Here is a 26,708-nt window from a genome sequence, read left to right on the forward strand (position 1 = left end):
CACGTAGTCTACATTTTACGCGTTTACTAGCAGATGGTGACTCTTACTCGATTCATATGTTATTAAGAAGAAAGTTTCAACGTTTTAATATAATCCTTACATACAGATATACAGTTTATTCAAATATTTTGGCCTTTAACACAAATTGCAGCCATGACCTTGCTCGAACTCTAAAGATAATACCTTCATGTTCTGTGTATAGATGGCGCTACTAACATCAAAAACAACAAAATACATCACGCCCAAATATAACTTACAGATGCATGATTACGTGTTCTTGTGAAATAGAAACACCTTTTTACTTATATCGTACTGCTTTTCAATTCATCACAAAGAAGAAATAGATTTATTTGCGACTTTTCCTTTGCAATAATAAATGCAACAAGAAAATGACGTTTGTTATATTTGAAGCCCTGTTCAAATAAGAGAGTCACGTTGTTTATCTCTTTCGCACAGCTGCGCGTCGTTCGTGCGCTAGAGCGAGAGCGTACATTACATGGTTCTGTTTGAAATAGAACAGTCTTTCGTATCAGCTGACAACCAAAGCAAAACAGTCGGTGCGCGACCATCTTGTCAAAACTCTGAGTCGGTGACAACAAATAAATATTGTAAAATGTCCTAAAACGCTCTAAATGACATAACTATCTTATTGTATTTAATAAAGTATCGTGCATATTTTATGTTGGTGTTGTTTTCGAAGTAGTTACTATATATTTTACTCGATTTTTCGGGTTTGTGTTGCGTCAAATGACGTCATGTATGTGATTATACACGTATCGCGGCTGACGAGTTTGTAAGTATTTTCTTTTATTTCTGTGTTAATTTCATTAATTTAAAGTTGTCGATGCGTAGTTTTCCATAAGTGCATGTTGTTTGTTTCATTCATGAATCGGTGAGATTCCGTGGGGCCCCTTTGATTGTCCATACGCGTCGAACTCTGTTGGGTACGGATGCCCTTGAAAATTATGCAGCAAAAATCGCGTCGTTGCTGGGCCGATGGTTTGTGTGTTTAAGAGCAGAAGCAGTACACAGTTCCATTCATGATGTCGTCTATTTCGCCGTCAACAAGATTGCCTTCGCATTTTGCATGGCAACGTACGTCCGCGTCTTGACTAAAAATGGAACGCTCGAGACTCATAGAAAGTATTGTTCTTCAACATCGAAAGTGTGTTTTATATCTGTTTATCGGCACGATAACCCTTTATAACACGAATAACATATTTTTTCTCACTTTCCATTTCATTTATGAGTGAAGGTAGACGTAAATTGCGACAGCAGTGATGCCTGCATTCGGATATTTTTTTATCTGCATTGCAATCGGAAATATTTAACATCAGTACTCTCTATTTTTACATTAGCAGTGTTTACGTGTAATAGTTGTTAATATCTATAGCTTGCTTATTAGTGGTGGGCGTCACTCATGCAATCATCTATGAATACATGTATGGGTACTTCCCCATACAACTAAGTAACATATTCAACAACGCTAGTTTATTTTTTAGTTGTGTAGGTAGGTATACAATCGGCGTTATAGTTATGTGGTTTTGTGATATCGATCGATAAAGCGGAACTTAACATAATGTGTGAAGACATGTATGTATACAATGATTATATCTATATAACTCTATCTAACAGTTATTTTTAGCCAGCGTCAGTATCCGATCGGCTTTATTATTTTTAATTCCATCGACATAAAAGTAGGTACTTTTTTATTGTAGTTTATGGTCACGTGCCGGCAAGTTACTGCGGTCGTTGTGCACACGACCTAATTTTCTGTCTATGTTGTTGAGAATCTTAGGTTGAGATTACACAGTCGGACGGGCTGGATTGTTGTTTTTGTGTGCACAGTGAGCGTTGATAATTTTTGTTTGGAAGGAGGGGGGATAAATTGCTATTTTTCTGTTTCCCTGAATGTTATTGAAGCGTGCGAATTTTGCGTTCATTTCCCCACTCGTTCCGAAATTGCGGTGGATTTATGAATAAAACATTTGGTCTACAACTTAACGGTGCAGGTCGTTAAAACTGAGTAGGTACCTATCTAATTAAGTTTTTTCTTAGCGTTTAACAGTAAGTGTGTGATGTTGCGTAAATATTTCATTATGTGATGAAATTGTCTGATAAGTAACATAATTGTCACTCGACAATACATGAGTAGTTAGGTTCTGTATTTGTTATTGTTGTGTGCTGTCTATGTTTAGTATATCTAATGGCAGTTTGTAGGTATTGGTTGGCTAGCTATTAACACACGTCAAGCTATTACGAAAAAAAGGAAGCGCTAGTAACAAAATAAATAACAAAACGGACCTTACCTACTTAATCTAAATAAAAAATGACATAAAATTAAAATAAAACGTATAAGTATTTTAAACTAATTTATTACCATTATAAAACGCAGCAAATGTGATAGAAATCATGCCAAAAAGTCGTGAAGGTCAGATTGGTTATGTTTGACCTTGATGCGAGTGAATTAATGACCTTGGGCTGTGAATTAATGACCTTGGGGGCTGTGACGTCAGGTGCATCGCTTCTCAGCACGGCGACGACATAAGCACTGACCTTACGTTGCCGCTATTTTAATAAGGGTCACAAATATTTGATGCTGGCGTTTGATAGAAAATGGCGATTGTTTAGTTCTATTTTTATTCTATGTAGGTATATCAACTTCATTATTAAGTCGTCGTTGTTCAATAGTAACTAATCGTTAATACACTTTCTCAATCTCTTGCAACTTAACTCAATTTGATAACCAGACTACTACTTTCCCGAATTTTAAAATCTGCTAAGATGTGTTTAAACTCTTATTTGAGGGGAATATTACATTTATGTATTTGAGTGTTCTAATTTTTAGTTACCTACTTAAAAATATTGAGGAACTATTGACTACTTTTGTGCCAAAAACGGTACAGTTTTCATAAAAATGGCTGACCTGACTTGGAACTCTTAACTCCTATATTATTGTGATTCAAGTCCAGTTACTTGGCTGCAAATTGTCGTTTGACTCCATACCTCTATGCCGCTGACATTTCGGCAACCAGTTTCCCACAAATGCACACTACATCATATCAAACTATACGAAACCAGTTTAACATGGTCTTGCTTTGTATGATTCTTCCGCACTTTCCACGGTCAGTTCATACTGGTTTTCATAGCTCGATGTGTGTACAAACTTTTACTTTTTATGTAGTTACGAAATGAGTTGAATATTTTCTTTTTTTTACAGTTTATGGTAATTAGTTATAAAGCTATTAGATTTGAGATTGTATTATTTGACCAGTGTCCTTGACCTTCGAATATTTTTTAAAACAAATAAAAGATCTTATTGTCGTCCGTAGTTATATTTTTAATAAAAACAATTAAAAATGTTAGACTAAAATCTTGTGGCAGCAGTGGCGTCATCTGTCACCTCTCCTTCTCTTTCTGCGGTAGTCAGTAGTGAGAGTCAACAGGCAGAACTCTGATAAACCTGAAACTTTAAGCTAAATAGTTATTAGATAGCAATCACAAAACTTGATTTACTTAACCTAGGCTCTTAGTCTAGCAGTGGATGGCCAGTAATAGCACAAAATATTGTAATAGTTAAACAGGGGCCTTAGTACGAGTTTGCTTTATGTTTACTGTGATCGCAACGAAAGCGCGTTCGGCGCTGTGATTGGCCGGCTGCAATAAATCAACCAATCACAGCGCTGAACGCGACTTCGTACTAAACCGAAATTCATACTTAGCCCTCAGACCCGAGAGTTTGAATTAAACGCAGTCGTAACTAAAGATTCGATGACTAAAGATCGTAAAAAATTGTGTTTTTTTTCTATAACTAGTTAAAAACAGCAAAGTTGACTGTTATCTCTTTTGAGCCGTCTGTGCAATATTAATCGCGTATTTGCATATAAACCGGATATACCGCGGATGTCATTGTTGTCTATCTGAGTAACTGAGTATTATAAAAATCCGATTAACCGTACAAAAAAAACAACATTTGTTCTTTTAATATTGAAATAAGCCCCAGTGATATTAATGAGATCTTTTAATCTGTAATGAATGAGTCTTATTTGTCTGATTTGAAACCAGATGTGCTAAAGCGAGAGGTTTTGTTTTCAATGTTAAGGTAAACAATTTGGATTCGACGTCAATATTTTAAACGGAGCGACTGCCATCTGCTCTCCACAGTCCGATTTGATATAAAAGAAGCGAGAATGTTCAGAAGAACAAGGCATACAAAACAAAACACCTAATGGTGTTACGGTATAACCATGCCATGTGTCAGAAGAATACGTTGGATACCACCTCTACAGGAAACAGTATTCTACATGATCATTATCATCATATCAGCCATAAGTGGTCCACTGCTGAACATAGGCCTCCCCCAATGACTTCCAGATAGGCCGGTTGGAAACGACCTGCATCCAGCAGCTCGCTACGACCTTAATCAGGTCGTCTGTCCACCTTGTGGATGGATATCCTACCTTGCTAAACCATTTCAACTGTAATCCAACGTCACAGAATAAAACGTGCTTGCCAAGCTGGAGATTATTAAAACCGTTGACACGTTGTATTTTAATGGGGGGGTGTCACTGACTAAAAACCATCCCGTTTTGACTTCTGCTTAGAGCCGGAGGCCTGGTAACTCGTTAAGTTGTGCACAGCTGCGGGTTTGGCATCAGCCTTACCAGGCCATCATCTATGGTGTGATCTGTTCTCAGTTCACAGCTTAGAAATCAAAGCATCAGTTTACATCCACATATTATGACATTTACAACTGTATCAGCCAGTAATTGTTCCTCTGTATTGTCACGATGCTAAAGTACTCTCGTTTATACGGCGATGCAGCGTCCATTCATCTCGTTACTTGACTCTGTTGCCATTTCCGTCACCTCATGTAAGCTAAAAAGACGCTCATTTTGTTCGCATCCTGAACTTGTGTATTGAATGTTTATGCTGTTTTTTCTCCTGATTAATTATTTGAGTTTAATTTCCTTCTAAAATTTCGACGAAATCGGTTCCAAGAGGATTTTCCTCATGAGATAAAAAACCGGTCTAAAGTGGGAATAACTAAGTACGAATGTAATAAGGTTTGGATAGTCCTCAAAGACTTAGTATTTGATCCTCAAAAGGTTTTAAAATAAGGATAAACTTATTCCTATTAAAAACCTTACACATGTAACTCATCAAGTAATACCCCTTTTTTAATGGGGAAAAATCATCCAATGACTTCTCCCGTTCTGGGCGAGGCGAGAGGGAGTGTCAGACTCTTACTGACTAAAAACCACCCCATTCCTACTCTAGCTTGTCGAGCCGGAGGCCCGGTAACCCGCTAGGTAGTCCAAGTAACAGTTAATGCCCCCCCTGATGTTTTGTTTCAATATGCCCTTCGTTCATAATAGTATGGTCTATAGCTAGCCTATATCAATCACGTTCAATTCTTAATTACACCGAACAAAAGGCCAATGTGGTCGCATCAGAAATGCCACATTGCAACCGGTCTTTATCTCATATTTTTTCTAATTGTTTATTCAACTAATTGGTGCCACTATCGATAACTAATGAACTGCACTGATGCACGACTGTTTCAACAATATATTGATATATTAAGGCTTGAGGAAAATTGTTATTTGATTCGTCGAATAGGTACATTGCATTAATATATTACATGCAAGATAATAATTTGATCGCTATCGTGTTCGTAACACGTGTTCAATTCAATAAGTATTTAAATTAAATACATTGGACGTATTTTGGCACTAATATTTTACACTAAGTAACTGATTCGATGAAATTAGGTGCTTACCTCATAATGACATATGGGGAAATTGGCAAACTAAAATGCAATAACTACTATCCAAGTTTAACTTTGTGACTGAGAGAAACAGTCTTAGCTATATTGGAAAAGTGATCTCAATTATAAATTCTATGGAAAAGGTAGTTATTTGGTTTAGTCTATGATCACGCAAATAGTAATAGGGTTTTTGTTAATTCTTTTCACGTCTGGCTCAGGCTCCTAAAAACACAAGAAATGCGGAAAATCGGTGTTATATTAGCCAACAATTTCATCTTTACTTGACCTCATTAGAACTCAATACGGGATATTTACCAAAATATTTATTAGTTTTGACGAGTTTCCGATATTTTGGCACTGTTGCAAACACTAATAAACATGGTAAATATTCCGTTTTGAGCTCTAATGATGTTACTAGTGACCATATCAGTTTAAAAACCCATATTTACTTGACCTTTCATGATATAAAAGGCATGTTTTATTCAATACACATGTCATGTCAGTATGTTAGATGGATATGTTGGCCCAGTAACTATTCTCTTGGTAGCACACTAGCACCGTCCCAATTCCAAACCGCAAGGCTTCCGCAGATTGCAACACAATTTCTGCAGCTATATTACATATTAACTGCATTGTATATCGCATAGCTTCGCGTACATCTACGTGTGTTTTAGAAAATAAACGCTTGTTAAAAATACCATTTATATAGTGAAGTTGTTTGTAATGGGAGTCATCCATTGCCCTGCCCTATTTGCCCTGTAATAAAGTCAATACAGAGGCGTTATTTTTACCCTACAATATACTCAATTCAAACTACTTATTAAAAATGTACAGAGTATGTTTGTCACTCCGTTCAAATTCCTAATAAGTCTTCAAGAGACATCAGAAATAGAATTATTCCAAAAAGGAGGATAAAGTTTTCCTGAAATACACCTTTGGAGTTACATATTGTTATTAGTTACAAATATCCACGAGACGAACTCCAATCGAAAAGAAGAAAAAAACAAAACAAAAACGATTTATCTTACTTTTTCTAACTACATAGTTCAAAGACTCGTTTGATATAAAGATGTAACAGTGTCATAAACAGTATGACTCAAAGAGAGCTCGCAATCGTAATATCGAAGCATGATCTTTGTAATGTAATTGTCAATTCGACGGATGTGGAATTGAGCTGCTCCCGAGTTGCAGATTCAATTACTTAAATTAGCTGTGGAACTTGCTCGACATTGTGCAATGGACGTCCAATATTAACACCGTTATATTATGCGTCTTTTATAACTATCCAATTTTTTATCTTATCTAAAAAGTCATCAGGTTTTTGGTCTTTGTTTCCAATTAGTCATTAATTTTGATGTTATTCAAAAGACTTCGATAGTACATGTAAATTATGACTATTATTAAGTTTTTTTTTTTTTTTTTTTTTTTTTTTTTTTTTTTTTTTTTTTATGAGACATGCCGGTAATCGAGCAGACGTATTACCTGATGGTAAGCAATCGCCGCCGCCCATGGACACTTGAAACACCAGAGGCTTTACAAGTGCGTTACCGGCTTTTTGGGAGTCAGGAATTTAAGGCTTGTTGTTCGGGAATGGGGATGGGGAAGATTGGGAAGGGGGAATTGGGCCTCCGGTAACCTCACTCACACAACGAAACACAACGCAAGCGTTGTTTCACGTCGGTTTTCTGTGAGGCCGTGGTATTACTCCGGTCGAGCCGGCCCATTCGTGCCGAAGCATGGCTCTCCCACACTTCATGTGTCCCACATTTGTCCCACATTCGGCACAAATGGGCCGGTTCGACCAGAGTGATACCACTGCCTCACAGAAAACCGACGTGAAACAACGCTTGCGTTATGTTTCGTTGTGTGAGTGAGATTACTGAAGGCTCAATTACCCTCTTTCCCGATCTTCCCAATAACCGATTCCCCAATAACCCTTAAATTCCTAACTCTCAAAAGACTGGCAATGCACTTGTAACGCCTCCGGTGTTTCGGGTGTCCATGGGCGGCGGCGATTGCTTACCATGTTCATTTACCGGCTTATACTTTAGTATTTGTGTTTAAACGGCAATATCTAGACAGTTATCATTTGGAAAAATAACAGCAAGAGTTGGAACTGTTCTTTTTTTACTATCGCATCAAAACATCTCATTACATTATAGTGTACTAAAATAACATGGACAAGCCTTACTCTATAATTTAGGTGCATTTTATCGAAGTAGGTTATTTTTTATTTATTTAAGGAACCAAGCATTTCCGTACCTTCATCATAGTTTTTCGATATATCTAAGATGTTATTTGTTTGTTTCCTGGGCTGAACTTCAACAGATTGGTCTCATCCGTCTTGAGGAAGAACACGTTTCCTCTTTAACACTTAATTCAATAAACGAAAGTGATAGTGCCGCTGAGATTCGTGTGTTTCACATTTTTCTCCGTTCACAACATTAATCGTGTTTCCCTCTAAATTAGTTTATTTTCTTTATGGAATAGGTTGCAAACAAGCAGACGCGTCATCTGATGGTAAGCGATCAGCTCCGCCCATGGACACCCGCAACACCAGAGAAGTAGTTGATAGGTTATTAGACCTCTTCATTAACTCTTAAGAACCTAACCCCAGATGCGATTTTCGCCAATTATGTCGGTACTCCCTTCACAATAGTTTTAATCTATTCCCAAACATCGGCAATAATCCCAGACCTTAACCCACCTACTGAGAATTTCTAATTGAAATATCCCAAAGATACCTTTGGCTCCACCCTAGATATCATTGGGTTCTTCCATTCAATTTAGGACTCACACTCGAAACCACTCAAGCCTTAACATGTTTAATTTGTAACACTTTCCTTTATTTCGATATCAAACAATACAGAATGGGAATGAATCATGTTGTTTTCAATAATCTACTACTTGTTAAAGGCAGGCTGTAAACGGTCAGTCGTAAAACTCAATGAGCGGAAGCTTATGCAATTAGTTACATTACAATTACTGTTTGTACGCTTTCTTAGCTTTGAAAACGTCAATATTGGTTTTGGGAATGTTAATGGCTTTGAAGGGATCGCTTATTAAGTAGGTTAATTTAGCGTTGGCCCCAAAATAGGTCCTTGGTGAACACCTACCGATTTTTACTTGGTTTTTACAAAGTATAATTTTTACTCAAACTGTTAGTTTAAGCTGAAATCTAACCATAATATTACGTGTAACATTTTATAATACCAATCCTGAAATAGGAATTTGAGACCATTTAATGGGGTTTAATGGGCTGTAGTTACTTTTCTTTTGTCAGTAAGATAATAGAAAGGTATTTCTTTTTTCTTTGAGCTAGCTTTATCGCCTTGGACGGCTGTTTCCTAAACCTTGAGTTACCTTCCTTTAAACTGTGGAAACGGAAATTAAAAAAGCCTCCCGCTTTTACACAACGGTATCCACCAGGTTGTAAGAGAATAACATCCTTCTTGCTGAAATAACTTTACTTTGAAACAAATTTTTAAAGAAAATTTTAAATTGTCCACTACAAGCGTTGCTTTCTCTTTTGAGGGAAAATAACGATGACCAGATTTAAGTCTTTTCAGACCGGGAAAATCTTAACAATTTAGTTACTCATAGGGATTTCTTTATTCTGGAACTTTTATGCGTCATGGGAAAAATTAAGTCATCTGACTTTTTTGCCATCGTCACTAGTTCCATTTTTAATGCAACAGCTGTTTAAAACTTTCCCAACTTCGTATAAAAATGCTGGAATTGATTCTGACAAAAACACCTAGTAATAAAGAACCCAATGCACTGTCACAGACAATGGAATTAACGTCAGCATGGATATCGGAAATCCAACTAGCTCTTGATAACCTAACGAGGGATGACTGCTGAGTCCCTTTTAAAATTGTTTTTTCCTTCCATTTCTGGGAAACGTAATCCCAACTCCATTCCAGGAACAACGATCGATATTTAGATTCCTAAAATGTACCAAATTTTGTTCTCCGGAAAATTGTCGGTAGTTCGAATTTTCCACTGACGTACCTAATACCTATCATAATTGGATTATGCAACGTCAGTCGAGCACTTCCTATCGCTGCGTGCGGACGTGTTTTTGACGTATTACGTAGCTATCACAGTGACCTGTTGCTCGTGACGTCACAGTACATATTTTGACTGTATTTTGTGCCTGTCTGTGCTTGTTTCTTTAGTGTATTATAAACTAGGTATCATTACTATCTGTGAATCGTAGTGCAAATAATGAAATGTGTGTTATTCAAGTGATTTCATTAGTGTTGTGAAAAAAGGTGTTAATGGCCACGGTGTTTGTGGATTACAATGACGTAGGTAACTTGGCAGTTGATCTTAAAATCTTATCAATCAACAGTTGTAAAAATATTTTGACAAACATTGTTTTGGTGCTGATAATGTATGAAAGACGTAGGTGAATGTTTATAATTTTTATGTCGCACTTTAGACCCTTTGTTTATATTATAACGGCGATACATGCTTATGATATTTTATGGTATAAGGCTAAAATAATACCTTCCATTATATGAGATGATAAGATCCATAATACTGAAACATAGAAACTTGTTCTGGCCATCCCTATAAAAATTAAAAAACTTTATGTTAAACAATAAACATTAGCATACTACACACCATTCATCCCTTTGCAGTCAACCAAGAATAAATTTTGTCTGTGATAAACATTTCATTATGTCATGACCCAATTTTCTTTCACTAAAATATTTAATTGGTACTTCGGACGCGTTCGAAGAATTCAACACTAGTGGGTAAAAGTGTTTTACAATTAAAGTGTTGTTATTATATTCTCGCAACTAATTAATTATACTCGAAATTAATTAACTGAGGTCATTGACTTTAGATAGCCAAAATAACAGTACCTACTATGCTATACTTTGTCACATAAAGTAGGTACATTATTAGCATAAAATGTTTGAATGAAAAAAAAACTATTAAACATCTATTGTTGGTTAATGAACCTGGAAGGTCAGTTCAAGCCTTCAAAAAAAGTGCATAATTGTTCTTAAATGGCTGGCGATTCACCTGTACTGTATCTCCTATGGTGTTGTGAGTGTCCATGGGCGACGCTGATAACTTACCATCAGGTGATCAGTCTGCTCGTTTGCCTCCTATTTCATAAAAAACAATGTTGCAACTGAATTTCAATTAAGAACTGTTCATTAACTTTTTATTTAACTGTATGTAACTAACTAGAGTCAGCTCAGTTATTTGGTATGCAAGTAAAATTGATTTAGTAACCATTGGGTAGATTGCTACGAAACCGATCAATAGATCAATGACTGACTATACTCTCTGTATATACAAGCCATTTCTTCACATAAAACAAAATCATTGTTTCTCCATAATAACGAAACAAACAAACTTTTTCCTTTAAAATTAGAATGCTTAACTGACTTTATTAATTAACATAACATTATATTGACTGTACGGTTATTGCGGTGGTTGGGCTACTGGCTGCGCAACTGTAGCGAGTTCGTTTCCCGCACGGAGCAACTTTTTGTGTGATCTACAAATTGTTGTTTCGGGTCTGGGTGTCATGTGAACTTGTATGTTTGTAAACGCACCCGCGATACAGGAGAAAATTCAATGTGGGGCATCGTTTTAAATAATAATAAATAACTAAAGTCTATATTCTCAGTCTTCTTTATCAAAAGGATAAAGATACTTTCTAATTTTGTTTAGTTTTTACAGTTAGTCGCGATAATTCTCAATTACGTATGCATCGTGTTTGACGTAACGCTACCTCGTTCCCTAAAGAGTAACGGCATTGTGACTCCAATTATGTATCAAATAGTATAACTGCTCCATCGGTCGAAATACCAAGTCTCGCTTTATTATGAGTTGGACAAAGTATTATTAGATTTTTCATTGTGATTATTGTCAGTGAATTCTGCTTACTGTCGCATTCAGAGACATTTAATGATTACTTAACCCAGTCCTTAGTAATTGTTTTCGATACAAATTAGTTACTAAGGAATAGTTTAATTAATCATTAAATGTCTCTAAGTGCGGCAGTTAGTGTTTGGTTATAACTTGACCCCATTATCTGTATTAAAGTCATTACATAATGTGTATTTTATTCTTTCTTTACACAAAGATTACAAAAGAAAGATGTTCCCTAGACACACGTTCTCGTGCGTTCTATTCTGTCTCTACAAACGTTAAACTAAACATCTTTGCCTACCAATCGACACTGCATAAGTATTATTAAATGACTCATTATCTAAACAATTCAATTATTAACAGTTCTAAGCGTACCATTAATAAATTACACAATTAACTTAAATTATTATTATCATCTGAGTAATTGGCTGTCCCTTTTTCACCGGTATTAAAATAAGATGGCGAATGTGCCAAGCGTGTTTGTAAACAAGTCGCGTGCGTGTGCGCATGATAATGTTCGTTCATGTGTGTGTTTACTTGTTTAACGAGAAATTGATAATGTATAGCGTCCATTGCATCTTTTGCTTAGTTGTTGGTCTATGTATGCTTGTTTTAATGCAGCAATGGATGGTGTGGTTAACATTTTAGTTCAAGTTCAAGATTTAGTTTTCTTTTGTTTTTTTAGCTTCTTGTTGATATTGTGAACATTCTATTCCATGTTACTTAGGATTCTCTGGTAAAAGTGGGTATTGATGGTTAACACCTCTGCCTACCCTTCGTGATATTGCGAGATGCCTTTCCTTTCGTAGAGGATATTCTAGTGTTAAATCCTTTTTGAATTCCAGTCGTAACAAAGTAAAACGACATTAAAAGACGATAAACGTTCAATGAAAAGGTGGATCGATGCACTCATCTATTATTCAGACGCGAGCACCCTCATTCCTATTTTAGACCTTCTTGCATACAATTCAGTTTTAGATATGCCAATACTAATTGACTAAATATAATTGTGTCTAGACCTGGTCTGGTATATCAGGGAGTTAAAAGGAATTAGAAGCCAGATATATGATAACAGGTTTTATACAAGAATGGGTACATAGTACATAATCTTTAGTGGACAGTTCTATGACAGTCACTCCATGCGAAGTCAAATCTTATCTAAAAGGACATCAACAATCCGTGAGTATTCACTTCCAAACCATGGGGTTCCTCTACAAAAGAGGTGTTTACCATATAACATTGATGCTTAGCAGGGTTGGAGATCGCAGTTTAAAAGGATCAAGTTATTACAGAGCGCCGATGTCCGGTGTCTGTTAAAATTAGCATGTTGTTCCTTAATCGGCTCTTAAGAAACCCGCCATAGTCCGGGTGGTCCATATTGTCACGCAATAAATGAACAATGTACACCCACTTTTCACAATTTATGGTATAAGTCCCATGTAATAGGGGGTTTACCTATTGCCATCTACCGGGCACATTTCCAGGCTCCGTGCTACTACTGAGAGATTTTCGAAAAAGCGAAAAGAGCCCAGTAATACTTTGCCCGATACGGGAATCGAACTCGAGACCCTTTGTGCCGACCCGAGACCCCGAGAGTCCGGTTGGTGTTATATATTCTCCCTTTACCGTTACCGTCCATCCACCTCTCCATACCGTCTGAGAGAAGGCTGGTAGAAAATATACCAAGTCTGATGAAGACCTTTCCACCGACTGAAGGTGAATTTAATAAAATATTCATCGAACTTTATTGGCTTATGCAGTCCCTTGGAGTGACCTGGTTCCCATGCACTGTAGTTAGACGGGCGAGTTCAACGAAAAAACAAAACGATATCCAACTTTTGTATATTGGATCCTCCATGGGTTTTTGTGAATTCTAAATTCTCTTTTTCTGGTTGGTTAGTTTTGTGTCGTTTTGTTTACTGGATTTCGTCATGTCATAATGATATTTATTTTTGCATTTTTTTTTAAGGGGAAAGTCATCCAATACCTTCTTCCGCCTTTGGGCGAGGTGAGAGGAAGTGTCAGACTCTTACTGACTAAAAACCACCCCGTTCATACTCCTGCTTTTCGAGCCGGAGCCCCGGTAAACCTGCTAAGTAGTCCGCAGCTTCGGATCAGATTAATTTTTGCTTACAGGTTACAAATTAGCGTTTTTACAAGTCTATTTCTTTAACATAGTAGTACTTAGTAGTTGGAATATCTAAATAAATAGTATCGATTTTAAAGTTCTCTATAATAACACGTGACTTTGTCCGCTGTTTGATGATAAATTCATTGCCTATTACGTAAAATGCAGCTAACAACATAAATGGTGGAAAGTGAATGTTCTTTCTACTTCTATTGTGTATGCCCTTCGGAGCCATGTTTTATGTTCAAATATTTACTCTTTTCATCGATTTTCTGTCGTGTTCTTTTGTAGTATTTGTTTAATGAGCTATTTGTTGTTCGTGTGTGGCCATTTTGTTTTAAACTATGTGATTAGATAAAAAGTTAGGCATTGAGGCAGTGGTTCCCAAAGTTCTCTGGACTAGGACTATTTCTATAGACAAGGTCAACTAAAAATTCGCTTGCGACCCATAGTTTGGGAATACCTGGCTTAAGGTAATTAGTTCGTTAGCATAATTTATATTTTGTCCTGTTTTTAATGAATATTAGACCTTAATGATTCTTGATTAGGTTTCAATATTTCTTAATTTTAAGGGTCAATGTTGGTTACCTGCTCATAGTTGACACGTCTGCCAAATAAGATGGAAGCTAAAGAAAGTCTCTGACTTTGTTAAATCTTTAAAACTTATATTCTTTTATTTGTGGTTCCCGATTAGTTGGTCTCTTAACGTAAGTATTATTTGACAAAAGCTAACTTCAGAATCCTAATTTTTGCAAACTTGTCTTGCCTTAAACTGCTGTCTATTCTTGTCTATGTGTAAAATAATCCCATATACATATTTATTCAATTTCTTATAACCGTTCTTATATATTTTAATAGATCCCTTAATAGTTAGTTAGTTAGAAGATTATCACTGATTACCAAACAGATCAATACTTAATACCATATTACACGGACCACAATTCAATCTGCTGGTATCCCTCCTGTGACCTATATCGAGTTCACTGAAATCTAGGTTTTGATACTATAGAGCTTTTTCAATAGACCCTCCGAGAATTTATGCTCCGTGCGACGTGCCAATCGATAATAGACTACACGTGTACTATAATAGATCCGGTTTTCCAGTGCACGCTTCCCTTTGTTATGTTCAGTATGCTTTCAGCTCCTTTTATCAGGTTTTCAGCGACTTCATATTGGATAAGTGGGAATTTGATTGTTCTTGTGATAAAGATATGCTTTTCATCGTCGATCTTATAGATTATTCTATGGTCCTTTGTATGGAATTGTTCCAATTACGCACATCTATAAGGAAGCCAATCTCATAATGTGTCCGGCTATCCGGCATCGACACCGTAACGTCAACTTTGCGTTTTATGACCCCGAAAATAAAGTTGATTATTTAATGTTACCCGATTTTTATCAACTATCAAACTGTTCATACACATGTTGGCAATCTAAATATAACTTTACGAGTAAAATAATGTCCATAGCTAGCTAAACACAATTTTTACCCAATCACTAAGCGTTAGAGTCGAAAATTGATTGACAATTTGACATAATAGTTACCATTTATTATGCAATTAGATAAACGTAGTGTGCATTGCACGATGAATTCAACTTTAAAAAGGAAGGAATAGAGATTGAAATTGCGTGGTGGGGTAGAAATTGTTAACTCAATTATTCATAACTAGGCTTGCGCTTCGTTCCCGGTTGTGGTAATATCATTTAGCTCGCTGGCACGTGTTGAATTGAAATCGATACACGTGTCTTCAATAAATATTTGTATTGTTCGTCTCTGGACGAGCTAGGGCCAATGGTTGCTTACATGAGATTCATAAATGGCAGAGAATTCTGTTATGGTGAAAATTGTGCATTGTGCACGTTCGATTTAATTTAATATTAGTAAAGGGCTTACAAGAGTTTGCAGTGGAACCGATGTATTCCTCACTGGACACCTTTTTAAGGTGCAACATATTGGAAACTGTAGCAAGGATAATTTAAACGTATACTTAGTAGTATAGCTAAGTATCAGTGGAAACAGTCTCATAGTTATACAGCTTAGCTACTACATCTTCGAAGCATTCATCGTCTATTCAACTTCATAGCACATCTCTGGTGGAGAGGCAATTTTAGTCGGCTCTAACAACAATCGCTGAAAGAATTAGGATACGTAACAAATGTATTCTTCTTTATCGTTACCGGCATTGTGCTGATGGTAATTTATTTAAATTAAAACTCACTTTCCTTCCATCTAGTTTAGAGTTAGTGTTATCAGACAGGAAATGCGTAGAACATAGCTGAGCTCGTCGACCCTACTTGCTTATTGTTTTACTACTTTTTTTAATGATAAGCCTACAGTACGCGTCAAATTCTCTACCGCTCCGAAGTTAGCTACAATCATATCCCTGTCCTTATCACTCGTGCAGTTTTTACGTATTTGCGTCCCGCTCTCTCAGTGCACCTAACTTCAGAGTGCTAGTTTATTTACAGCACGCTGTGTGTGTGTGTTTGTTAGATATTTAGATTTTTTTCCGGTTGACAACTAATTGTTAATTGTCTTTAATTTGAATTTGAAGTGAAATGAATGTTGAATAGCTATAATTACAAAGTCTATTAAGTCTATGTATGAAGGTAATTATCATTATGCAGGAAGAAGTAGAATTTGCTCTAGTATCCCAAAAAGATGATAAAGCTCCTGGACCCGATGGAATAAACAATGAAATATTAAAACAAGCGAAACAGACAATAACACCTATTCTCACAGAAATCTTCAACGATATTTTGAACACAGAAACGATTCCACAACAATGGACGGAATCCAATATAATCCTACTGTACAAAAAAGGAGATCAGTACGATATCGGAAATTACCGCCCTATAAGTCTGATGTCCAACCTGTACAAAATATTTGCAAAAGTCTTACTCAAGCGAATGGAAATGAAACTCGACGAACAACAGCCAATAGAACAGGCAGGTTTTAGGAAAGACTACTCAGTACTCGATCATATCCATGTTGTCAGACAAATAATCGAGAAATACGCAGAATACCAACTCATCTACTATTTAGCATTTGTCGATTACAGCAAGGCATTTGACTCGCTAATACATACAAACATCTGGGAGGCGTTAAAAAGACAAGGCATAGAACAAAAATATATAAGAGTGATTAGGAATGTATACAAAAACAGCTCGGCGTACATACAGCTTGAAAGGAAAGGACCTCCATTTAAGATACAAAAAGGAGTAAGACAAGGCGATCCTCTCTCCCCAAAACTATTCTCTGCTGTGTTAGAAATGATCTTCAGAAACTTTGAATGGGAGACTCTGGGTTTAAATATCGATGGCCGCACACTAACACACTTAAGATTTGCCGATGACATTGTGCTATTCGCGAAAACACCAGGAGACCTTTGCAGAATGTTAAACGAACTGGCATCAGAGAGTGAGAAAGTAGGACTAAAATTAAACCCCGAAAAAACAAAATTTATGACCAATGGACCTAAGAGCGGCATACACGTAGGAGCGTCACAAATTAGCTATGTGGAAGAATACATATACCTCGGCCAGCTGATATCACCCAAACAGAACATAAACAAAGAAATTGAAAGAAGGATAGCAAACAGTTGGAAAAGTTATTGGGGCCTGAGGGAAGTAATGAAAGACAAAAAAATACATATTAAAACAAAGAGTAAACTATTCAATACCTCTTAATATACGGAAGCCAGACATGGGCCATAACAAAAAACATGACCAGTAAAATTGACATCTGCCAACGAGCAATGGCGAGAAGCATGCTAGGAGTAAAGAGGAGGGAAAGAAAAAGAAACACCAACATCAGGAAAAAGACCAAGGTACAAGACGCAACGCTAAAAATAAAAAGGCTTAAATGGAAGTGGTCCGGGCACATGATCAGAGGAAAAGACAAGTGGAGCAAAATCGTTACACAGTGGTATCCAAGGGAAGGTAAAAGGAAAAGAGGTAGACAGCAAAAAAGATGGGATGACGATATTAGACAGGTTGCGGGCATAACGTGGAGTAGAGTGGCCAGAGAGAGGCCAGAATGGAGAAGGTTGGAGGAGGCCTTTGCCAACTGGCAAACGGACCTGCAAAAACTAAAGAAACACGAAATTTGTGAATAAGTTCAATTAAATAATATAAATAACAGTAGTAGTAGTGTAAAAGAACATGATTGTAAAAGTAATATCCGAATAAAAGGCTTTATTATTTTATTATTTATTATGTTTGTATGTGTTTGTTAGATATTTATATTTTTTCCGGTTGACAACTAATTGTTAATTGTCTTTAATTTGAATTTGAAATAATTATGAATGTTGAATAGCTATAATTACAAAGTCTATTAAGTCTAAGTATATGTAGGTAATTATAATTATATTAAATAACTTGTTTTTGATGCGTCTACTTGATTAGTTCATTGAGCACGTACTTTGAACACGAGACCATGCAGAATGCACAACTCACACAAATGTATTCTTCTTTAATAAAAATAATGCAAAAATTATGAAATGTTTCAAATAAATACATTGTTATACTCCTAAATAGGAGTACTGAATAAATAACTACTAAAATAAATAAGTCATACCGCATAGGACAACCGCAACTCTGCCTTTATCTACGGGAAAACGGTCAAAATACTATACATAATTATTATGAATTTACTTTCTATGTTTTCTTATTATTTTCCTCAATTTATATCAAATCCAAAAATGGTATTACAAACACATTACATTAAATTGCGTCAAGTCTGAAACAATAACCGAATGACTAAACGCAAATCAAGACGCTTAGTTCACACAACAGCAGATCAAGCTACCCTAAATTGACAAAATACATTTGTTACTTTATGTCATAGGTATAAGGTTCATAATCCTATTACCAATGGCCTTCTGACAGCCCAGATGGCGCTGTCCTCGACCTTGGCAACCATTTTGACAACTGTAACCTTGGATTATGACAAAAATGACGTGTGAGAAAAACGTAACAATACAAACTGATGCTGGCTGCTTATAGTTGTCAATTTCGTGTGATTAACAACTGAAATACGCGTTTAAATGAGACGGTTTTGTTTTTATTGTGTCAAGCTATTTTGGTCTTTAACGACTTGTAATTTGTAATAGATGTTTGCGGAGTAAAGGTTAAATGTCTTTACACAATGCCTTTTATGGAATATTATTTTTAGTATTTCTTTTAACGTTGTCTTACATGTTTCTTGTTATGTGATGCACATGAATTTCATAAGTAAAGTAAAGACGTACCCAGAATCCAAATATCTGCAGGCAACTCTTACATACTCGTAGATATTTATGAAGCACACATGCACACTTTTTTAAGGGAAAATCATCCAATGACTTCTCCCGCCTTGAGCGAGGCGAAAGGGAGTGTTAGACTCTTACTGACTAAAAACCAACCCGTTTCTACTTCTGCCCTTCGAGCCGGATCCCCGGTAAACCCGCTAGGTAGTCCGCAGCTCCGGATCAGGCATCAGCCCTACACACATGCCCATTGCACCATAGCAAAACGAATAAGCAGAAGCGTGACTAACAGAAAATCTACTTTCCCATCCAGTTGCAATCATTTTCCTAAATAGTCTAACTATTATTGCAACTGTTGCCAAAATGTGAAGAGATTACTAATGAAATTGCGGATACATTGTAGCTGGGTTGGTTCCAGGAAAATTAATCAAGTGAGTCGGATGGTATTGAAGCTATTGGAATTGTAACGAAATTCACAAACTATGGAACAACTATCTATAGTTTTATACATTGTTGGTTTAGTTGTATTCGGGTGACAGTGTTGTGACGTGTAGATTTTTAAATCTGAAATTGTAGGGTTGGTTTATCGACAGGTTAATCAAAAGTTTAGATTGCTTATGCCCTAGGTACTGTGTAAGGTCTAGGGTTGCCTGAAGTTGAAGTCAGTCAATATCAAAACGTTTCAAATTGATCCTATATAGACTCCTCAATTCCAATGCCACACTTCGGCACGAATAGGCCACCTTGACAAAATGATGTGAAACAACGCTTGCGTTGTGTGAGTGAGCTTACCCCTGATTCCCCAACAACCCTTAAATTCCTAACCCCCAAAAGACCAGCAACGCATTTGTAACACTTCTGGTACTTCGGGAGTTCATGTGCGGCGGCAATTGCTTACTATTAGGTGATGCGTCTGCTCGTTTACCCGTTTACCGGCTTATACCATAAAAAATGCCAAAATTACAATCCCAATTATGTGTTTATGTATAAATCAGTGACACAATAATGTTGTTTTACAAAAGTTATATAAACCTGTTCAATTGTTCACTGTAGTTTTCTATTTAATTACTATCAATCATGCTTTAAACTCCATTAAACATTAGCCTAACTAAACAAGAAATAATACTGAACGCCATTTATACCCCCCCCCCCCCCCCACTGTAGACTGAAGATGTTATAATACTTGTTAATAGCCTCTCGTTCCGGTTACTTTGAACGTAGTTAACTGGTTGACTGAACAGTCAAACACTAACCGACTAACCGCAGTTAGCGCGATAACTGCTATTGATACAGTTAAGAGGGGATTTATTTAACCTTGTAATAAAGAAACAAAATTCGATGTAACCACGAACGTGTTTAAGTTGTTTTTGTTTTTAATTGAAACGTTAATCGCCATCGTATCCTGTTCATATTTACCGAGCCAATTATTGTTTTACTGTCTGTGGGTGCAAGACTGCCACGATTTAGCTATAAATTCTTTTGGTGTGGTTTAGCGCAAATATGTATTAATAACTCGCGTGCTAAGTGTAGCGTGAAATCCTAAGATTTTAACTTCATTCTACAGATCATATGAGTCATATGGAAAAAACTGCAGCTAATACAGGTGTATTTAAAAAAAAAAATCGCTGGAATAATGCCAAAATTTCCCCAATTCACTATCTCCTTTCAATACCATTTCAAATGTTACAAACATGTTACCAAATTCTCAACTAAACTCGCACTTTCATAATAAATCTACTAACGAAAATGATGTAACCTAAATTCTTGCGATTCCACTCACTTAAAAGAGTCGAAAGCTTGGCTTTGCGCATGCGACTGCGACCTGCGGCCGGTGCGCACGAGTTTTCACTTTCACGGGCCGTTGCCCCTTCGGCCAACCTCGGCATACTTCGGCTCAATGGGTCAAGGTTACATAGACGGGAATTTTATGTGATAACACAGACCTTCGGAAATGGGACAGCATCAGAATATTTATTAGAAAATGATACAGTATTTTTTTTACATTTTTATATCTCAATTAATTGCCGTTTTCACTGAATTTATGATGGAGTTAAAGATGTCGTAAAACTGTTTTATGAATGTGAACTTAACCTCTTTCTCTACTGTGAAGCAGTTGTCAGTTTCTATATAAAAATTGTGAATAGACAGCTATATAGCATAATTATGAATTATTACTATATAAAATACTTATACTGCAGCCGACTCAGGCTAGGTTTAAACAATATCCTAGCTAATTTACTTCGGCACGGAAAAAGAATATCGTGAACGTATAATTAACACGCATTCCGTTTATAGGGCTGGCACTGCCATTGTTTTTACCGTTTTAAAAACTTGAAACAACCTTAGAACAAAACAGGAAAATATTATAATTACTGCAATTATTATCTCTTTATCTGAATTTATATCATTGGTTTGATAAAACTACAAGGAGTGGAGTAAACAGTACGTTTAATTTGTTGGTTTAGGCAGCCCTACACTCCGTTATCGTTTTCAAACTGCTCGCGTTGAATCATTGATGTATTAACCTAATTTCGCTCGTACCTTCGTACTTACAAATATGTCTGTCAATAAGCTACTTACCGGGGAAATTCAGACAGACCACACTTCGGAATAATGTAGGTATTTTAACTAAATAAATGTACTATTCTGGTGATAGTATTATGGACGGTCGTTGTGGATGTGGATGAATTGGATACTATCCTATATATACTTGCTTTTGTTGACTGCTTTCGCCTTTAAAAGTATGAAGATTTTTATTCTGTATTTTGACTTAGTTAAGTATCATTGGGGTTCTCCAAATCTCAATAATATCTTAGGTCGAATCTGCTCACTCCCTATTACATGGGACTTGTAACACAAATGGTGACAAGTGAGTGTACACTGTATAACACCATTACGTGCCGTAATGTGCACCTCTGCCTACCCCTTCCTAGAGAAAAGAAGTGACGTTGCATTATCTTAGATGGTGTCTAATATATAGCTTGATGTTTAAAGCTTAGCTAGCCCTCTATGGCTTTGGGATTAACTTAGCGAATTGCGAAAAATGGGAGCTCTGTTCATAATTCAGTATGCATCACCCTGTTCCTTTGTGGAATAACGGCTTTGATGTTATAGAAATATTTGGGTTTATTACACAAGATGAGTATAATTTTGCTGCAAAACGTCAGTTGCATACCCAATTGCCCGGCTGCTATTACAATTATATGAAAATGACCTTACAGTGGCATCGTGTCAGCATTCGTAATTGCTGATTTTGAACTGTGGGGTCTTGGAACTTGGATGCGTTCCAACGCTTGAGGTTAATGCTACATGCTTGTCTTTTTCCATTCTTCGGATGAGGCCAAATATGCTTACTGTATTCGCAATTTTTTTGCCAAAAACGAGTGCACCATAATTTTGACTTCAGATGTGTCCCTATTTGTTACTTTCATACTTCATCCGATCTTTTTGTCTAATTTCTAATCAGTCTATGCTGTGCATCCTTCTTTTCTTTAATCTTTTGCCCGTGCATGGATCTTGATTAGTAAAATATTTAGTTTATTGTTGTCAGAAAGGATTTAAACTTTGGCATCAGCTAGACTATTCTGTACCCTTAGTACGTTTTCGTTTAACGTAAAGCAAACTCGTACTAAGGGTACTGTATCTATCAATTCGAACTTTCGACCGCATTCTCGCCCATCATTGGTCGAGATTATTCACACAACCAATGAGATGATGGATCGAGTTCACTTCGGTATTTTAATCGAGTGACAGAATACCCTAGCTGTTCTTCCTTACACTAACTTGAGTTAACGGCTCACTTAACTATCTAACTTTATGGATCCCTCATAACGACGTAATGGCTTCTTCAACTTAGTTATTGATTAGTGCCTGCATTAGTAAGAATACCAAGAATTTACTTAAACTTCTTTACGAGTATACATATTTTATAGGCTTCTTCGGCCATGAAATTAGTCCTAAAATTATAGCTTAAAACATAGGTTTTAAATCTGTCTGTCTGTTAGTTATTTTTTTTAAGCCTTCGATCGAAGTAAAGATATGTAATGCCAATCCCCTTTTTAAGGGGGGGTATTCCAATGGCTCCTTCTACCCATTGGGCGAGGCGAGAGAGTGTCAGACTAAATTCAAAACACCCCGTTCGTACTCCAACTTGAGCCCTGGTAACCCGCTAGGCAGTTTGCAGCTCCGGGTCGGCATCAGCCCTGTTGGGCCCCATATATGGTGGTCTGGTCATTACTAGTTTTAATATACCTATCATAATCATTCGCTGAAAAGAAATCAAATGATAGACTACACTAAAACAATTTGTCAAATATTTATTACTTTTATCCATCTAATTATGTCGAAAAATAAACCCTATGGCCAATACATTTAGTAAACAATTCAGTATTTCTTGTTCGTCCCCAGAGAGTATCAGTAGCATAAAACCATTCCATCGACACTCAATTGACACTTGATTGAAACGTTGGTTAATTAACAGAATTGGGACCTAGGCGTAGCCGTGTGCATTCGAATAGCGACACTAGTAACTTTGAAATAAAGTTGAAAGTTATAATGTTATGTATTGGTTGAAGCATAAATTCCACAACGTGTATATTTCAGATGATTTGACTTTCATTAAATTATGTGTTAGCGTTACAATACGACTATGATTTCCCAAAGGGGTAGGCAGAGGTAAAACTAGATACTATTAATCAGTTAATTTAACAAATACTTCGTTACATCTGTCTGTCTTTTCTCAAAAACTACTGGACAAGATTCTAAGCGATTTTCACCAATAGACGGGCCATTGAATAATACAGTTACAACAAAGATTTTTTTAGTGTAGGTTTCAATACAAAGCCTGTTGTAGCTGAAAATAGAAAGTTAATCCTATTACTAAAAAGGGCGGAGCTGCGGGCTACCTAGCGGGTTTACCGGGGCTCCGGCTCGACAAGCAAGAGAAGGAACGGGGTGGTTTTTAGTCAGTAAGAGTCTGACACTCCCTCTCGCTTTGCCCTGGCGAGAGAAGTCAATGGATGATTTTCCCCCCTGAAAAAAAAAAAAAAAAAAAAACTAAAAAGGGGATAAGCTGTAAGCGTTAATAAATGTGATATTTACTTAAATTGACCTTGTAAAATAATTTGACGATGAATTTTATCAAATCTAGACATGCAGTTTCGACCAATCACGTTTCTAGACACGTGTTAGCATGTCTATTAACAGTGTATTTGCATGTGATGTTATAGTACTTAGTATGTTTATTTATTTGACTAGCGACCCTACCCCAGCTTAGCATGGGTGCAATGGTGATATATTATGCATGTATTATACATATAAACCTTCCTCTTGAATCACTCTATCTATTAAAAAAACCGCATCCAAATCTGTTGCGTAGTTTTAAAGATTTAAGCATACAGAGTGACATAGGGACAGAGAAAGCGATTTTGTTTTATACTATGTAGTGATGTATGTAGATACCTATATATATGTACATACTGGGTTTTAGGTACCTATACTATTATACTATGTATGTGTATGGAGCTTTGTCAGATAACAAGCTGTTATGAGCACAGATAAAAAATGTGCTGTTAGGTATTTGTTTACCTATTTATCTTTGTATGGTTAGACCTCTGGACTTTTTCAGATTTTTATATCATTACTCCATTTCTGAGCTAAGGAGACAGGCGTGGTTGCGGTTCGCCCTCTTTTCATCTGGATTGTTAATATGTGCCTATGAATATTTAACTTACTGCCGCACTCAGTCATTTAATGAATTCTTAAACTATTCCTTAGTACAACAGATTTTGTATTTATTGAAAACAATTGATAAGGACTGGGATAAGTAACCATTAAATGACTCTGAGTATAGCTGTTAACTTCTTTCTAAATGATTTATTTTAAGATCTAGCCTTCAAAGTCAAAGTCAAAGTCAAAGTCAAAGCATTTATTTCAATTAATCCTAAATTAGGCACTTTTGAAACGTCAAATTGAATTGTCCGTCAGTCTGTCTGTCAGTGAAGCTAGGCGCTCGTTCCAAAGTGTTGCTTCGAATGGAGAAGAACGAGCAAGAAACTCCATCGTTACTCTTTTCAAAAAATGTTTTTTACAATATCTCTGATACATTATTTGATCATTTACCTATTGTCTATATATGTAGGAACAATGTAACGACAATACGACGTCAAAACTATGGGACAATAAAACCAATTTGTAAAGAATATAAATTAAAAAAGCGGGTTGTTTCAAACATAGTGCCCACATATGTACACTTACAATTTTGAAATAATGCTTCTATACAAATAAAAAATAATCTTTAATTTAATTTTTCAAATAAAAAAATAATAAATAACTGCTTGATGCCACAGGATCCCTAGACTACATTGGAATAAATTACTACTTTAATTTAACGTGTAACTAGTGATCGTATTAGAGCATTGTCTAGTGTGAGCGAGTGTCCAGTGGAGCCGGACCAACATGCTGCCACACATTTTTATCTTCAATATAATCTGACAGTTTATAATATGCCTGTTTACACAGTTCACGCTTTATACAAGATTTAAATTTTTTCTCGTTCAGATTCAGTATGGTGGTTGGTAGTTTATTGTAACACTTAACACAAAATCCCATGAAGGATTTCTGCACTTTGGACAATCGGAATTGCGGTATAGCTAACTTATTTTTACCTCTCGTATTAAAATTGTGTCTGTCGCTTCTTTTTTCAAACAATTGTTGATTTTTTCTCACGTACATAATATTTTCGTAAATGAATTGAGAAGGCACTGTAAGAATGTTTATAGTTTTAAATAGTTCTCTCAAAGATTCGCGACGGGGCAAGTTATATATTGCTCGAATAGCTCGCTTTTGCAAAATAAAAATTGATTCTACATCCGCAGCTCGCCCCCACAGCAAAATGCCGTAAGACATTATGCTGTGAAAATAACTAAAATAAACAAGCCTTGCCGTACCTACGTCCGTTAGCTGCCTAATCTGTCTAACTGCATAAGCAGCTGAGCTTAGTCTCCCCGAAAGTGCTTTTATATGGGGCCCCCATTGCAATCTGTCATCTAATGTGATACCCAAAAATACAGTCTCCTTAACAAATTCCAACTTTTGTCCGTTCAAAGCAACATAACATTCGTTATTTTGTACGTTTGGCAAGCAAAATTTAACACATTTGGTTTTTCTCTCATTAAGCGCCAAGTTATTAATAGTAAACCACTCATAGACTCGAAGAATGGAGCTGTTCACGTCGTCAAAATTATTCGTACGTCGACCTATTTTAAAAATCAGTGATGTATCATCTGCAAACAGAACCATTTTTGGTTCATTTTCGAATATGAGTGGCAAATCGTTTATGTACACTAAAAAGAGGAAAGGACCCAATATTGAACCTTGAGGAACGCCCATTTTTATCTCAGACCCTTGTGAATTAACACCGTTAATATGAACTTTTAGCTGCCTATCTCCTAGATATGATTTCAATAGACGGAGCGCAGTGTTTCTAATCCCGTAATGATTTAATTTCAGCAAAAGTGTCTCGTGGTCAACGCAATCAAATGCTTTTGAGAGGTCACAAAAAACACCTATGGCATCCTGTGCTTCCTCCCAGGCACCAAATATTTCTTTCATTAAAGTAACACCGGCGTCAGTTGTACAACGACCTTTAGTGAAACCATAC

At 36.3% G+C, this 26,708-nt stretch overlaps 1 protein-coding gene across 5 annotated transcripts in view; it reads left to right on the plus strand.

Moving 5' to 3' along the window:
• Positions 1 to 529: 529 nt before the first annotated feature.
• The window catches only part of LOC118267420 (uncharacterized), a 37,516-nt gene continuing 11,337 nt past the window's right edge, over positions 530 to 26,708 (plus strand). For 2 of the 5 annotated variants that reach the window (XM_035581397.2, XM_035581401.2), the window contains exon 1: positions 530 to 793. The gene's annotated coding sequence lies outside the window, so the exon portion shown is untranslated. Of the gene's footprint in view, positions 794 to 1,574; positions 1,594 to 9,884; positions 10,088 to 26,708 lie in introns of those variants that run through there. The other 3 variants (XM_035581398.2, XM_050694297.1, XM_035581399.2) reach the window with 3 other exon arrangements.

The sequence above is a fragment of the Spodoptera frugiperda genome, chromosome 6 (genome assembly GCF_023101765.2).
Source record: "Spodoptera frugiperda isolate SF20-4 chromosome 6, AGI-APGP_CSIRO_Sfru_2.0, whole genome shotgun sequence".
Taxonomy (NCBI): Eukaryota; Metazoa; Arthropoda; class Insecta; order Lepidoptera; family Noctuidae; genus Spodoptera; species Spodoptera frugiperda.